The sequence below is a fragment of the Lacerta agilis genome, chromosome 4 (genome assembly GCF_009819535.1).
Source record: "Lacerta agilis isolate rLacAgi1 chromosome 4, rLacAgi1.pri, whole genome shotgun sequence".
In the NCBI taxonomy this organism is placed as follows: Eukaryota; Metazoa; Chordata; class Lepidosauria; order Squamata; family Lacertidae; genus Lacerta; species Lacerta agilis.
The window spans coordinates 29,492,281-29,505,043 of NC_046315.1; the positions used below are offsets into that span (position 1 = coordinate 29,492,281).

A 12,763-nucleotide genomic window follows, 5' to 3' on the forward strand; every position below is an offset into this window, starting at 1 on the left:
AGGACAGAATGTTCCGAAGACCACGTTCTACTTGTCCAATCAGAAGGGGGCCATGCTCGTGCAACCATCTGTTGAAGACACTTATTTCATGCTTCCCCCAAAATTACAGATTGCTACTTTTCCTTAACATGAATCAAACTGAAAGGATTGGATTAAACAACTTGAGAATTTGCTTTTCTGTATGCATTCAGTAGCCTCAGAAATTATATCCTGTGGGAGTTTTGTAAAAACCCCTGCATTCTCCTTGTTCCATTTTTGAAGCTAGCTTTGTTTATGAAATGGCTATTATTTCATACAAATGCTAGTGAGATTGTGCCAAAGTCTCATTATCTCTATTCCATCTCCATACTAGCAACGGAAATAAGTCTGTATGCTCAGAAGAAAATATTGATTTGCTTCTGTGACTGCATAGATCCCTTAGCAGCATCTATTGTGGAGGATGCAGATGTTTCTTCTCAGCATCTGTCACCGGTGTGCCTTGGCACTGTCAACCCTCTTCTTCCTTGCTTATATGCAGAAGGGATTGCTTTTCTCCGTGATATTTTTCACCAGTTTGGCAGGGTGACAGTGTTTTTGCTCCTTCGGATTAGAGATACCTGCACTAAATTGGTCAGTTGCCTGAGGTCCTTGGAGATCACTGGAACCAAACCTTTGACAAGCTGTAGAAGCCTGCTGTATTTACGAAGCTTTCCAAGCCAAATGTCATCAATTTGATGGGCCTCTGGGAGTTTGCAAACTCCACAGCAGGCTCATTTCTGGAGGGAGAGATCTCTGATGTGTCTGCTCCCTGTCCACTGAGATATAAAATGCTTCCAGAGATGGTTGAGAAGGGACAGTAACAGTCCTCATTTTGTGTGCATCCAGGTAGAACAAAACCAGAATTGTGCCACGTTTTATTCTCCCTTGACCCTCTTTCATTTTTGTTATCTTGTGGCATCAGCTTTAATGTTTACAAGAGATCAGACTTTAGCTTTGTTCACCTCCGTGATAAAAGAGGAAGCTGAGAATTGGAGGAAGAAGGAAAAATAACCAATTTTTTGAGTTGTGCAATGCAAAAGGTAGCTCAGAACGCAACATGTCTGCAAGGGAATAGTGCAGTGCACTGTGGAGGAATGTTGAGAGCTGAAGGGAAGCAATTGAAAAGTGAACTCTCCCTAGAAATAGACTGGCCACTCAAAACAAATTGCCAACTTGCCTTCGGGTGAGGAAGCACACCTGCCAATCCCACTATAGCCAATTTAATGCTGTAACTTTAACAAGCCACATTCAGTACCATGGGCTCAACTTCTCTTGGCAAGCTGAAATCAGCAGGTCATTTCCACCTACAGCACATGGGGCTGAAGCAAGAGGAGACAGCTGAGGCTCGCTACTGGAGCAGAAGGCAAATCTCAAATGAATGTCACTTGTCTAGGGTTATCTATTCTCTTGGATAGACACTAAAAATGTCTGTTTTTAATCCACACTTCTCTGAATTTTGCAATGCAGTTCTCCAACCATACATTGTGCACAGAAATGCATATATTAAGCATTAAAATGCCCATATTGGTGAAAATAGTATATACGATGCATTCTGGTAGGTGAAATTGCTTTTTAAAATTTGTATATTTGTCATAACTGCATACAAAAATGTAAATAATATGATAAATTTGCACTAAAATGCTGATAAATTTTCATGAGAATTTTTTTTATCTTCCAGAAATGTGGATAATTGAATTTAATATTTAGAAGCTGAGAAATCAAAATTGGAAGATTTAACCATCTCTCCTTCCAGTTTTTAATCCTACACACACAACATTCATGAGTGAAAAATGACACAATAATGGCTTAGATTTGTGGTGGACAACCTGTGTCTAAGTTGCACCACTTCAGATCTCAAGGGCCTAGCTTGATTGACTCCCCTTATTATGGCAATTAGAAGAGTAGCATATCAAGGAGAAGACATGGCTAGGTTATTTATTCCTGACAATTTGTTTTCTATGGGATAGGATTTGAAGGAATATTCAATCAGCCCCTATCTGACATGATACAGTCTGGACACAGATTTACTCCCTCACTGAACTGGTATGCAAAATCACAATTAACTGTGAAATAAGTGGAAAATTTAATAGCAGGTGATGGCTGATGCAAGGACAATATGCTTGAGATATAAACAGTATTTGGTTCACGAGGAGCTGAGATTTTAACATTGTTATTATTATTATAAACATATTTTTCAGAGTAGTATCAGTAACATAAAAGACTGAGTTTGAGATTAAATTATGTAAAATATTTTTGCCTCACATGTCTTGAATCAGAAAGTAACTTTAATAGGACATTTTTCCACTTCTTGCATCAGTTTCTAAGAAACCAAGAGTAACAAAAATAATTTGGATTATTCTTTGTAACTTATTTTAAATGCAGTGATTAAACTGGTAAATTTGATGTGATTTCTGTGAGTGAGAGAATCTAAATTTGGATGTTTGGTTGAATCTTTCTAGAATTAAAAATTTACAATGTTTTTGAGAACTTCTTTATATGCTTCCCACAAACCAAAATCATTAATATTATACACACACACACACACACACACACACATTTACATTGTGTGTGTGTGTGTATCCAGAATCTATCAGTTAACTGATGCCAACAGGCTTTCCAAGTCAGAACTTAGTAAACATAAGGTCTTTAAATTCATTCTTATGAGTTCCAGTTTAGCAATATTAATTTGGGTTTACATCAGCCACAGTTAATCACTTTAATGCTCTATTAACATAAAACATAGTATAAACAAATATGTTACAATTTATTTATTTTAATTGTACAAATAAACGTAAGAGGTTTTAAAAATGTCTTCAGCCATAGTCCTATGCATACTTACTTGGGAGTAAATTCCACTAAATTCAATGTATAGGACTGTGTTATATATTTGTTTGAACCATGCCCCTATTGCCCCACAGGTGCAATTTGTTCACTTGTCAACAAATTGTTAGTCACAAGCTTAACATGGGCTGAACTGGACATGATGGTATCATGGTTAAAGCATGGGACTAGGACTTGGTTCAAATCCTTTCTCAACCATAAAGCTCATTGCATTACCTTGGGAGTTACTGTCTGTCAGCCTAAACCAGCCTCCCCCAGCCTGATGCTAGCTGGAGCTGATAGGACTTGCAGAACAAAACATCTGGAAGTTCCTGTTAACTGCAGGAAGAAAGGCAAGCACAATATAGGAACCTGCAGTCTAGCCCTCAGGTGTATGGGGTGTTAGGAGAGAGAGAGGGGGGTACATCTGGTAAGGGACATGTCTTGCTCCTTTTGTGGTAGTTTGTCCACCTTTTGTCCCCACCCTGCACTCAGATTTCACCTGTAGCTCCTAGAAGCTGTCAACAGCAGCCACACCTGGGAAATGCCTTCAACTGGCCAGCTAAACCAGTTGAGGGTAGCTGATGGGTCTCAAACCCTCAGTGAGTTAGGGACTTTCCCTGCATGTGAAGACAAGCTCCAATGGATTGAATGGACAAGACCAATAGTGGGTCCATGGTCAAGATGGTAGTTTTTGCATATGCTGTAGGGGGAAGTGATGGGCAGATGGGGCTCATCAACCTAGGAAGGCAGCCCATCCAGGAGAAGAAAAACTGTGATCCTAAACCTCCACTGTGTTGCAGGATATCTTCCAGAGAAGAAAAGGTTAAGGAGTAAATCCTACACAAATGCAGAGTGCAATGCCTAAGATGGTTGGGTGGAGCCTTATATGCCTCCTTCCGGCAACTCCTGCAGCCAGGTTGGTGCCAAACATATTGCTCTGCTTTGCTTTGGACCACATATTGAGGCCAAGAGGTGGGTCTTCTCATCTGGGCAGCCCAGGTTCTCCATATACATTGCCCAGGCTTGTGTCCCAGGTTCACTCTGGTGCTGCTAACACAGTGGTTTGACTCCACTGAGACAGACAAATGCCAATAAAGACCAGCCCCTACCCTCTATGGTTAATAGCAACTTTGGAGGGATTTCAACTCCAAGCACCATGGTCCTGATTTGAATTTGGTGCCTCCGTGGCCACTTTCAGTAAAAGAAGTCAGTGGGAGAGTCAGGCAATGAATATCCTCCATCACTTTAGGTTTTACCCTGACTTCACTTGTGCAAGTTATGATGTTTGGTCAACCCACCACCTCTCTCATTCAAAACAGGCTAGCCTATGCTGCAGAGTTCTTGCAAGCAGGCATTATTGAAGTTGTGTTCATGAAGTGTCTGGGACATTTTCAACGTGCTACAGAAATTGTTAAACATTACTCCTAAGTGCCGTGTCTCAATTGCACAGGGATCCCCCCCCCTCAGGCAACATAACAAAAAAGGGACAGAGCAGGCACAGTGAGTAGCAGGAGCTCATGTGCATTTTGGAGCTACTCTTGAGTTGCTGCTAAGATGAAACAAAGCTTTGCTGGATTTGCTGTAGTAAGTTATTTCCAAGTTTAGCAGCAGCAAGCAACACAAGGGTTCATCACTCTTCGCCCACTTGTCGAGTGCAGTATAACACATTAGCTGCAGTGGCACACACTGCTGTTAATGCTGCCGGAGCTCCATAGCACTGAACTGCCTGTGTCTGAGTGACCTCCTTGCCACGCACACACACAAATATTCCAGAGAAACTCGATTAATGGCGGGCAACACCATTAGGAAACTTGGGGTGCAATAAATAAAGTAAATTAATGTACTCTTTCTCTAATCTCTCCTCATTCATTAGCACATCAGCTCTTGTCAGCCTTTTCCTCCTGTGTGCAATATTTTTATTTGTTTTCCCCTCATAAAAACTAAAATGCCTCGGAGGAAAAGAAATGAAAGATAAGCTTAGGTGAATACACTGCTGATTACTTGTAATTGCAACCTGCGGTTTTGTGAGGAATGCAACGAGCATTGACAACACACAAGAGAAGCATTAGCAAATGCTAATAATAATAATAATAATAATAACAACAACAACAACAACAACAACAACAACAATCCTTCTCCAAACAGGGTTGTTCACATGCAGGGGAATATTCCAACTACAGCTAAGAGTAGGTTTGGAAATATTCATTGCTATAGTTAAATCAGCCTTCCTCAACCTGGTCATAATGTTTTGGACTACAGTTCTCATCATTCTCGACCATTGTCCATGCTTGCTGGGGCTGATGGGAATTGGGAGTATGGAGGGTATGAGATTGCGGAAGGATGAGATTTTTTACATGCTCAACTGTTGGTTTGGCTCTGCCTTTAATGAAAAGTAGGCGAGTTTGCCATAAATCAAATCTATTTCCGCAACTTAATTTATTAGCAAAAATGGGTTATAATTTTACACACACCAGAAAATGATCTTTTAAAAAAATATTATGAGAAAGATATGATAGTATTAATGTTATAAGACTTTGGGTTCTTTTTTAGTGTATTTCCTTGGCTATTCCCAGGTGAAGAATAGGGAGCTATTCCCTTAGAATGAAAGGTTACAGCATTTGGCCCTTTTTCATTGATAGAAAATGTATAACATTATGCATGGTATTGAGAAAGTGGATATAGAAAAGTTTTTCTGCCTCTCTTATAATATGTGGGCATTCAGTGAAGCTGAATTTAGATGAAAGAAAACACTTCTTCACACAGTGCATAGTTGATCTATGGAATTTGCTCCTCTTTGCCTCCTTTTCTTTCTTTTGAAGATGCTATTCTGAAAATTGTGTCAGAGGTTGCTAGAAGTGCAATAGCAGCCCAATCTCTGAGTTTAGGAGTGGGTGTATCTCGTCCCTACAGCACATGCATGAGCATGAAGATGTTTGTGAAGTGCATTGTATGTTGTTGTTTTGCACTCCGCTGAACTACAGGACCATTATAAAGATGACCTTAGCATATTTGCAACTCAAAGGACAAATGCCTTCTTGTATTTTAGAAACAGTTCAGGACAGGCTGTTGTTGCACAAAGAAATACAGCAAGAGGGGTTGGATGAGGCAAGTTGATTTAAAAAAAAAAAAAAATTCATTTTTCTGTGAGGTGAGTTGATAGTTGCTCCCACTGAAGTCAAATAGCTTTCCACATTGGTTTCAGTGGGATCTAAGTTCAACCAATTTAGGGATAAATCCAAACTTAGTCATGCTCAGAACAGACCTATTGAAATCACTGTGACTTGAGTTAGTCATGACTAACTTAAGACCCATTGATTATATTGGGCCTTTTCTGAGCATGACCAAGTCTAGATCCAACCCACAGTATAGAGCAGGGGTCGGCAACGTGCTGGATGTGGCCCATGGGCTGCATGTGGCCCACAAAGACCATTTTACTGGCCCACGAGCCGCCCCTGAACCGAGCCACCCACTCAGTGAGTCCCCCACACGCTGCACTAAACCGGCGCAGCATAGTGTAGGCACTCGCCGAACGGTGCCAGAAATCACGTCTGCACACGTGCAGATACCAGAAATCGCTTCTGCGCATGCCCAGACACTGAAAATCACACCTGTGCAGAAGCAATTTTTGGCATCTGGGCATGCACAGAAGTGATTTCTGGTGCCACAGACTTGCGCAGACGCGATTTCCGGCATCATGCTGTGCTGGCCCGGCCCACAGATGATCTCCGTGGGAGTGATCCGGCCCAAGGCCGGTAAGCCTTGCTGACGCCTGGTATAGAGTCTTCAGTAGCATGGTATGGGAAGGGGGGGGTGTGTGTGTCAGGAAATGATCTTTGCTATCAGAATGGAGGTAGTAGAAGCGCGTCCATATTGTCGCCTGAGAAGTGTTGGAGGGTGAAACATGTGTTGCCCTTGTAGATAGTGAGAAAATAAGTAATAGACTTTGTATGCTAGTGGGAGGGTAAGTCTGGAAGGCTGGTTGAGAGTATGATCTGACAATAGTGTAAATCTCACCTTAGCCATAAACTATTAAGAGGCTTTAGCCAAACTGCTGTTCTCCCATCCATAGCACTCCACCTGCAATAGAAGGGGTTGCCTACATTAAAGGAATTTTGTAGAGATAATTCAGGTGGATTTTTCAAACACTTGAAATATACTCTATAAATCCTAAGCCTTATTACCCATAAACACACCATTGATCCAAACCTTAAGGGAAGGGCCATGGCTCGCCTGGCGCCTTCATGACATATATTTAGGTGCCAGATGAAAACATTTCTCTTCAACCAGGCATTTGGCAGATTAACATTCTATGGCTTTTTTAATTTGGGGGGGGGGGGTAAATTGGTTTGTTTTTGCTTTATTGTGTATTTTGTGTTCTCGTTTTGTATTTTTACATTGTGAACCACTCTGTAATTTTTCAGATGAATGGCAGTATAATAACAATAATGTAATGATAATTAACAGCAGCTCAGTGGAAGAGTGTCTACCAGAAGCTTTCTGGTTCAATCCTGGGCATTTCTAGGTAGAGCTGGACATTCCCATTACCTGAAATGCTGGAGAGTCACTACCAGTCCATGTAGACAATAGTGAGCTAGATGGTCTGACTCTGTATAAGGCAGCTTCCTATGTTAAGCTTGCCACTTTGTCATTACAGCACCAGCGATTTGCTGACACCACAGGCCGCACAGCACAGTTTGTGGCTCTGAGCTACAGGCCAGTGATAGTCTCATTGCAGCAACTGCACTGTCAGGAACACCATGGCACTGACGCGGCATGGTGGTATCATACAAAGGGACAGTGGTGTGTACTGCAAGGACACAAATCCTGAAATTTAACGTATCCTACTTATGCAAGGGATTAAGTATGGGGTTTATTTCAGCAATATATTTTAGTAATGTGCTTTTATTAGTTCCCCCTACACTGTTATATATATGCTGTATAAGTTATATAAAGGCCTTGTAAAATGCTTATATGTAATGTTTGAAAATTGTTGCCTGCTATAAATCAAAATGAATGAATACGTAAAAAGGTGCATATTCTCAGGTGTGCCTAAGGTCCTCTGGGCCACAAGAAATGCCAGTGATTGGCGATGGAACTCCTTGCATTTCGCCTTTGCCCCCCAGAGTCCTCACCTCATAATTGTGAAACACAAAGCATCCAGGAAGAAACATAACAAAAAGTCTCCCGTTGCATTTCTGTCACCAGGTTTCAATCCACAGAAGCATTTCCTGGCTTGAATTATCATTTCCAAGCAAGTGTTTATTGACGGAGAGTTTTCCCTTTGACCATTATTTTTGCAATTCAGTTCACAAACAGTGTGTGGTGATATACATTCAGTACCATGGGCCTGCATCATAAGAACTTAGGGTATTAAATCTTTATCTGCCCACCATAATAAATGCATCTTAATGTCAAAGGGCTTTAGAAAAGAAGGGAAGATTACATTTCTTTCAAACAAGTAATTGGTGCCCCGGCAAGTTAAAGCTGAACAGAAGTTTCCTCAGCAGGTTTTTTCTTCTTATTGTTTTAAATGGTTTGTTGCATTTCGGCAGGTATACAGGATGTTAAATGTTAAAAGCATAAGTTTCCCCAAGGCATCTTGACTCATACATTACTGTCATGCAAAAAAAATGCATTTTGCTTATGCCAAGATATCAGATGAAATCAGTCTACATTTGGACATTTGGATTGCCTTGAAAGAAAAGAAGGGAAAGTAGGTTTTCTGCAATAGTAATTAAATATTTTTGACACACACATTTATTAGATCCAGAACATTTACAGCTGCAAACACATTGTGAATTTCACTTCTAGGACTCATCCCCCCAGGATACTTCCATGAAACATGCAATTCTCCCAAAGTGAGAGTGCAGTTTGGTTTAGGGAAATGTCTATATCCTACAAAAATAATGGGTAAAGAACTTAAGTATATTGTCCATTATATACTCCCCCCCCCTTCAGCTTGCAATGCAGTTCCTGCCATGCGAAAGTACAGTCCAGTTACATTCAGTAATAATGAGGGGAGAAATGAGCAAAATGAACATGTTCTAGCCATGATCTAGGAAATCTCGCCTACTCCAATTTAAACTGAAATAATCTTTTCAATACAAATTTCAAAAATGCTGGGATTATCTTTAAATCACACACACCAGATCAGATTTCTGTTTGCATGGTTGTATGCTGGATGGACAGGGCATTCACACACTCACTCCCCTCCATGTGTTGGGAGGGTCATAGTGGGGAGGCAAGTATCATCCGAACTGATCCTATGTAACACTTGCACTCATTACACACTCAAGGTATGGCATGCTTTAAATGAGCGCAACACTGTCAGAGTCTTCTCAGTCTGTTTTAGCTGCACCCCTGGGTAGGCTTGCCATACATCAGGATGATATGCCTTGGTTTTCTAGTGTAAAAAATGGTGTCAGGGGAATTTTGTCAAATTGGCAAGATGTCAGGGAAATCCCAGATGTATGGCAATGTGATGGAAAAAGCAACGAAAACAGCCCCTAAAGCTTAAAATCACTAATTTTGGGGGAGGTTTTCCCCCAAACAGCTCAACAATATGGGTTTGTTCCCCTAAAAATGAATTTTGCTTTTTGAAATATGGCAACCCTAACACTGGGCCTATATTATTTAAAAACACAAGGAAGACCTGCAAACTTGTATCACATTTGCTTTCCTTCAGTCTTTCACTTTCTCTTCCTCATTTCTCCCTAACTTGTCAGGTATAATTAGTAGTTGTTGAATGAATTGATCAGCTAATTTCCTCCTCACCCTTGGATGCATTTAATCCATTAGCGGATGATTTGTAGAGACTTGGTTCCCCCCCCCCCACCAAAAAAAAAACCCACCACACACACCATTTCCTTGCCTGCGTTTTAACAATAATTATATTTACTAAATCATCACCATTTCCTGATTGCCCACCTCACTGTGTTCTTTATTTCCCTTGGAAAAGGCTTTGTGGTATTTTTAACAAGCACTTCTGCATCTCACTTGTTTAAAAAAATCATCTTGAATGTCACCTCTCTTTCATATATTAATGGGCATATCTACTACATAGTAATTTTCTCCTTCTTGATAAAAGCTGTCTAGGACATTAACCCATTCTTACAGTTTATGCAATTATGTATTCCTTGCTTTGCAATTAATTTAGAATACTTTTTTATCCACATTGACTTGTTTGCCTTATAGATAACTTTGCCCCACACTCAGATCCTCAGAAACTTCCGACTGCAATAAGCATTGGATAATGTTGCGTGCTATGTTGTGCAGTGGGGTGGTTTAGTCTTCTGCAGAGCTGAAGTCTTCTCTTCATAAATATTAATAAAAGGTTTGTTTATTTCTAAAGTATCCTGACCCACAAGTGGAAGCATAATGATACTAGAATCAGAGATTGTAGAGTTGGAAGGGACCATGAGGATCATCTAGTCCAATCTCTTGCAATGCAGGAATCTTTTGCCCAGCCTGTGGCTCAAACCCACAACCTAAGATTAAGAGTCTCATTCTCTACCCTGTTGAACACAGTGAATTCAACTTTTCAGGCTGGCATTGGAGACGGCGGTGAATTTTTTCATAGGGGAACAGTTAGGGCCAAAGGCACTAGCTTGCAAAGGGGCATGGGGGGTCGATGTCATGCATGTGACGTTGTGACATCCTGGCATCATGCACAAAAGCATTGTACTTCCCTCCCTAAGCTGAGCAGAAACTGCCTCGACTTTGTGCCACGGTTCTGACAGGATGTCGGAGCTCTCCTACCTCCTTCCAAAAGCCGGATGGGCTTTGGGAAGATGGCTGGACTGATCTTGGATCCATCAGAGCCTCTCACCTTCCTCCCTTAGTCAGGCAGAAGCTTCCTGGGCTTTGGGAAGGAAGCACCAGGGGAACATTTAGGAGACCAGCTTAGTCCCCTGAGTCCAATGACCACAAGCCACTGGGAAACATGCACATTGAGGGTTGTGTTCTGTGACTTACCCAAGGCAGGAATATATGACTAGCTGATTTGTGTGTGCTTCTCACTTTTACCTTTTGAACTCAGGTTCCTGTTGGATCTAGATCCACTGCTGGGCAGTTTGGTCTAGATCCCCTTGAAGGGGGCCCACCTCTGTTATCAGACATCATAGCTGATGTGGCAATTGGTTCTGCAAAACATCCATCCTCATGAATTGACAGCCACATACCATCCCTTGCAGCTACACCATTTTTACCCAGTTTATTTAAGTCCCTCTAGGTGGATGTGCCCTGTGCTAACCAGAGAATGGAGCAAAGGGCCTTACCACTGCCATACCCTATCCCACTTAAATCTTTTTACACTGACCTCCTTGATTATTCACTCAACCCATGCCACTTTGCATAATCTACTCCTTTTTCCTTACAGGTAGGTAGCTGTGTTGGTCTGCCATAGTCTTGGTAGACCTTACAGGTATCTAAAGAAGTGTGCATGCACACGAAAGCTCATACCAAGAACAAACTTAGTTGGTCTCTAAGGTGCTACTGGAAGGATTTTTTTTAAAATTTTACTTCCTTTTTCCTTGTGACTCTTAGTGTCATTTCATTTTTTTTTCTTCTGAAGATGAAATACCATTTTTGCTTTTGTTTTGTGGGCAAAACTGAAAGAGGAGTTTAAAGGGAAGAGCTATTTTTGACAAATCACATCGTCTAATGTGAATGTCTCCTGATGCCAACCTGGAAGCCCTGTCCATCATAAGTGATCAATGTTCCCTGCTAGCTTTCTTGAAATCTTGACTGCACATGAGAATTCTTAATGGCATCTTCATTCCAAAAATTGTTGTTCAAATGGCTGAGAAGCCAGTACTCTTGTGTTCAATCTCCTACATTGCCTACTGTGCCCCCAACCTCAGCACAGCACAGCACAGCACAGCAGACCAAATAAACAGGAATAAAAATGTATAGGACTATGTTATTCTGTGTGTTGCCATTTCTTAATCTGATATCCTGGCATTTAGAGGGTTAGCTCAGCTCTACTTTGCAGCACTTCCTAATTACCTTTCCTTCCTATCCATCCAAGGAGACACAGTGTTTAGAAACTGCAAAATATACATACCATACTTTGTGAGTAATGATACCTTACCAATGATACTATATATGCCACTAGACATATCACTATGTGGCAATATATGTCCACTCAGCCTCCCTACCTGACAGTGCCCATCTGCCTCAACTTCAAAGGGAGGCAAGTAATGGCATGCTTGAGGCCTCTACATTTCTGTTCTTGTGTCTCTTGCTATGTGGCTTATAATAAACAGTATTCCCCTTGAGAACTGCAAGACATACTTTTCTAAGACAGTTAAATCTTAATGGGAAATTACAGTAATTAGATACAATATCTACGGCTCATGTGGTTTTTTATGTTCCTGAATCAAATTGGAGTACTAATTTACCCTGGAAAATATGCAAATCAGAATTTTGAGGCCATCGAGAACTCGGAATTTAACTTCATTGGTCACTCATGCAGGAAAAATCTGAACTTTGAAAATTAAGGCAGCCATTTTGCCTGAATGGTAGGCTGGACATTGGGAAAGCATAAAGTGTTCTGGAATCTGTCAAAGTATTATCCGAATAACACATGGCTGGCACCCGAAGGTTCACCGCACTGTTCCAATGAATGAAAAGTTCCAGGGGAGTAGCATTAAGAAGTAGGTTCCCTGTAGAAGAAGGTCAGTGAAGTATTCTGGGAATTTCATAACAATTGTGTTTGAAAATATACAGGCTGGCCATAGAAAGAGGTAGAGCGTACAGATTGTAACAGACAGCTGGATTTCTAGGGAGACAGTCTGCACCCTCAGGTGCTTATGGAGCCCAAACTCTTTAGGTCTTCTTCTGTGCCTGATCAAAAATGCAGTCTGTTTTTCTTTTCACAAAACGACACCTTGCCCCTCCCCTTGCAATTTCTCACCATCAC

General features: G+C 41.1%; 1 protein-coding gene across 5 annotated transcripts in view; it reads left to right on the forward strand.

Annotated features, from left to right (window-relative positions):
- LSAMP (limbic system associated membrane protein) overlaps positions 1 to 12,763 on the forward strand; it is a 1,400,662-nt gene that overhangs the window by 1,215,604 nt on the left and 172,295 nt on the right. The gene's annotated exons all lie outside the window — the stretch shown is intronic.